The following is a 4,112-nucleotide window of genomic DNA, read 5'->3' as shown; positions in this document are numbered from 1 at the left end:
AGCAGACTCATAGAATGGCAAATGTCATAAACAGCACTCTGGCCTCAGAATCAACCCTCAAGGCATTGGGATCTGGCTAAAAAGCCCATGAGAGTATTTTAGGCATGGAAAGCCAAGACACTCTGACAAAAAAAAAAAAATTACCTAAATGAAAGATCTCTGTGAGTGAGATCCCAGTGGAAAGAATGGGCCATCAAAGAAGGAGGTACCTTTCTCTGAAGGGAGGAGAGAACTTCCACTTTGACTATGACCTTGTCTGAATAAGATTGGAATTGGCGAACTCAAAAGGCTTCCATAGCCTTGGCAGCTCATGACAAGAGCCTCGAGTGATTACTGACGCCATAAACAAGAGTGTCAATTGTTAAATCAACAACAGGAGTCACTGTGCACTTACTCCCCATGTAGGATCTCTGACCTTAATGTGTTGTACAATGTGAATTAATGCTATAACTAGTACTTAAACAGTACTTTACACTTCGTGTTTCTGTGTGGGTACAAACTGTTGAAATCTTTACTTAATATATACTAAATTGCTCTTCTGTATATAAAGATAATTGAAAATGAATCTTGATGTGAATGGAATGGGAGAACGAGCAGGAGATGGGAGGGTAGTCTGCACTCAGAGCCAGGCTGTCTGCCTGAAGATCTGTTGGATCTTTGCTTGCAGGTTTTATCCATCTCAGTGGTGGGGTCACCCTTTCCCTAATGGATTCTCTGCAAATCCCAGGTGTAAGTGTCTCTGTATCCTTATAAGTATATTTATTTCACTTCTAGGATGGAAAATGCTATTTTCCTTGTCATGGGAGTCCCTCCTTCACCTCAGCTGAGTATCTGTGAGTTTGTAGCTCTGTGTGCATTTGACCCCATACCTGCTGGTGCATAGAATACTCATTCCCATATGATCCATGTTCCTCACAGCCTTACTTCATTTCCATGAATTAATGGTTAATGTGTGACGACTTTATGTGAACTGTGAGGATGTTTTTGCAGTTACGATAAATACAGAATAGCAATCTGTACAGTTTGTACTTTCAGGTTTAGTATTAGAGGTAAAATATACCCACAAACATTAGCATGAAGCGGAAAGTGCAGAAAAACTTTAAGCGGAGATTTGGGAGTGTTTTGGGAGGAGATACCATCCTTCCTATCCTCTCCCCTCCACACACTTGGTCTCTGTGATATAGAAGATACTCTGCCTCAACTCTGCCCCCTTCAGTTATCTGACTGTGTCTGTCTTCTTGAAATCACAAAATCTTCCTGGACGAGGGCTGTCAGCATCTTTCAGACCTCTTACTTCGTCTGTCTGTAACTGTTCTTTCATACATGATTGATGTGGGGGTGAAGTTCCCAGTTCCAAGTAGCGTGCTTAGCAAGTGTTTAACAACCTGTTGACCATTCTGAGTTTAAATGAATGGGTCACAGACTGAAGACAACTCATGAAATCTGAGGATGTCATCCTTTGTGACAATTGAAAAATACAAATTTTCCAATTGATTAGAGGGTGAGAGTTGATTCTGAAGCTAAATAGAGTTCTCCTTCTATCTCTCATATTTGCCTTGAAATTTAGACTTCAGTGCTTGCTGCGGCAGCACATATACTAAAATTGGAACGATACAGAGAAGATTAGCATGGCCCCTGCGCAAGGATGACATGCAAATTTGTGAAGCGTTCCATATTTTTGGCCATTGGAGGGTGAACCAATGGCAAAAAGGAAGACCTTTCTCTCTGTCTCTCTCTCTCACTATCTACTCTGCCTGTAAAAAAAAAAAAATTTAGACTTCAAGCTCTCCTGGAGAAGGCTGTGTGTAGACAGAAAGTTGAATACCAGGAAGGTGAAAGAGAATGGCCATTACTTACTCAATGTAATGGACTTACTACTTAGATGGTTAGGCCCCCAAGCATATTAATTTCTTACTGTCACATCAGTCCATATTGTCTCCACAGTGATGTCCTTTGTTGGAGAGTAGAATATGGAATGGAGGACCCCTGGAAACATGAGGACGATAGACTGTGGCTGAGCCCTTATAGCCTGTCTTCTCTGCTTGTGTACCACACTGACTGCGTGTCTCCGTCTGACGTAAAAATGGCAAACGCGATCCTGTTAACTTTTCATTCTGAACCAGTACAGAGCCTGTTTTTATTCTTTGTAACTCAGATATCAGTTCTTTCTAGTGGTTTACCTGGAAGATAATTATGCAGGCTGGCATTGTGGCCCAGGGGGTTAAGCTAGCACCTGTGACATCCCATCCCATATCAGTGTGTTGGTCCCAGTTCTGGCTGCTCCACTTCCAATCAGCTCCCTGCTAATGCACCTTGAAAAGCAGTACAAGATGGCCCAAGTACTTGGACCTCTATATCCATGTAGGAGGCCCAAAAGTAGTTCCTGGCTTCTGGCTTTCGTCTGGCCCAGCCCTGATCATTGTGGCCATTTGGGGAATGAACTAATGGATGGAAGATACCTTTCTCTCTGTCTCTGCCTCTCTCTGTCATTCTGTCTTTCAAGTAAATAAAATAAATCTTTTTTAAAAAAGGATGATAGTTATGGAGCTGAACGTGATTAGAGTAATTATGATCTGGGAAAAATTTTCTTTTTTAAGGAATTTTTTGACATGTTGAAGTATGTCAGGGTGGAATGTGCAGTTATCATTTCTGTTCTAAAGGTCACATCAGGGCTGGGCATTTCATGGGTAAGACACAGGAGACACAGGTTAGGGTGCCCACTTCCCACATTAGAGAACCTTGGTTTGATCTCTTGCTTTGGATCCTCATTCCAGTTTCCTTCTAATGTGATCCTGGGAAGCAACAGCAGTGGTTTACATAATTAGATCTCCGCCACTCAATTGGGAGACATGGATTGAGTTCCTGGCTCCCTGCTGGATGCCATTGTGGGCATCTGGAGAGTGAAAAAGTGGATGTGAGGGCTCTCTCTCCTTCCCCCTCTCCCTTTTTCTTCCCCCTCCTTTCTGCCCACCTGACTGTGTCTCTCAGTCTGCTGCCATTTAGGGAGTGAAACAGCTGATGGAAGACCTCCCTCCCTCCCTCCCTCCCTCTCTCTCTGCTTCTGCCTCTCTGTAACTTTGCCCTTCAAATAAATAAATACATCTTTAAAAAAATCACATCATCTTTGTGAGGTGATTGTGCAGCTGGGATGTGTAGAATGGCATCTGCCTGGTCTTAGGCATTGCCATCCTGGCGTGTGAGGCATCATGGGGAGCATTCATAATCTCTGATGCTTGGAGAGTCCTTTCTGCACTAAGGCCCTCTTAGCTTCAGACACCACCACAACCAGAGACGTCAGGAGTGCTGTACGGGTGTTGACCTCTGTCCAGCTTGCTGCCTCTGATCCTGTCAGTTGTCTCCCTCTTGCTCATTCTTTGCTGTCTCCTTTCCACAACCTCAAATGACTGTAGTCTCTACTTTCTGACTGAATCTCCCCACTTTTCTTTGTGTGAATTTCTCCCTTCCTCGCTTCCTGTGCCTTTGACTTCAGCCAAGTGTGAAAGAGGGCTTTCTTCTTCCAGGGCTGGTGCTGATTTCCAAATGAGGGATGCTGTTGTTCTGTAAAAAATAAAGAAAACGTTGGGTTCTTTGAATTTAGCTCCTCCCCACTGCTGTGTGCCCTGAGGTTGATTTCCTGATGAATTATATACGGGTGATGCACCTTGCTACAATGGATGTTAATGTTTTTTCTGGAAGTCCAGTCTACATAAGGGATGAATAGCTCTTGAATTATCTATATAACATTCACTCTGTGTTACTGCACTGAAGAGATAGTCACCACTTTATTGGGCCTGCTTTTGTCTTGTTTTAACCTAGAATGCCTCGATCCAAAGTTTTAAGTCTTCTAAGAAAATTGGCATAAACTCCAGATAGATTCAGTTTGTTCTCTCAATTTCTTCTTTGTTTGAAGGTGTGTGGTTGTGTGTGTGCATTCATGTTTGGGCATGAGTTGGCATCTCAGTTTGCCAACTGCCACATTCAAGAGTATCTTACAGACAAAGGACTTTTGTTAAAATGGAACAGAGATTCTTCTCCATCTTTTGAAAACCTTTATTGTTTTGATAGGATGTGTACTTGTATAACAGTCAACGACTCAGTAAACGCCTCTTGAT

General features: G+C 42.8%; 1 non-coding gene across 1 annotated transcript; it reads left to right on the top strand.

Annotated features, from left to right (window-relative positions):
- The first annotated feature begins 1,573 nt into the window (after nt 1-1,573).
- Nucleotides 1,574-1,680, top strand: LOC133770646 (U6 spliceosomal RNA). Its single transcript, XR_009867356.1, has one exon. It is a non-coding gene; the product is annotated as a U6 spliceosomal RNA (small nuclear RNA).
- Nucleotides 1,681-4,112: the final 2,432 nt, after the last annotated feature.

The sequence above is a fragment of the Lepus europaeus genome, chromosome 11, assembly GCF_033115175.1.
Source record: "Lepus europaeus isolate LE1 chromosome 11, mLepTim1.pri, whole genome shotgun sequence".
In the NCBI taxonomy this organism is placed as follows: domain Eukaryota; kingdom Metazoa; phylum Chordata; class Mammalia; order Lagomorpha; family Leporidae; genus Lepus; species Lepus europaeus.
This window is presented reverse-complemented; position numbering and strand designations above follow the sequence as displayed.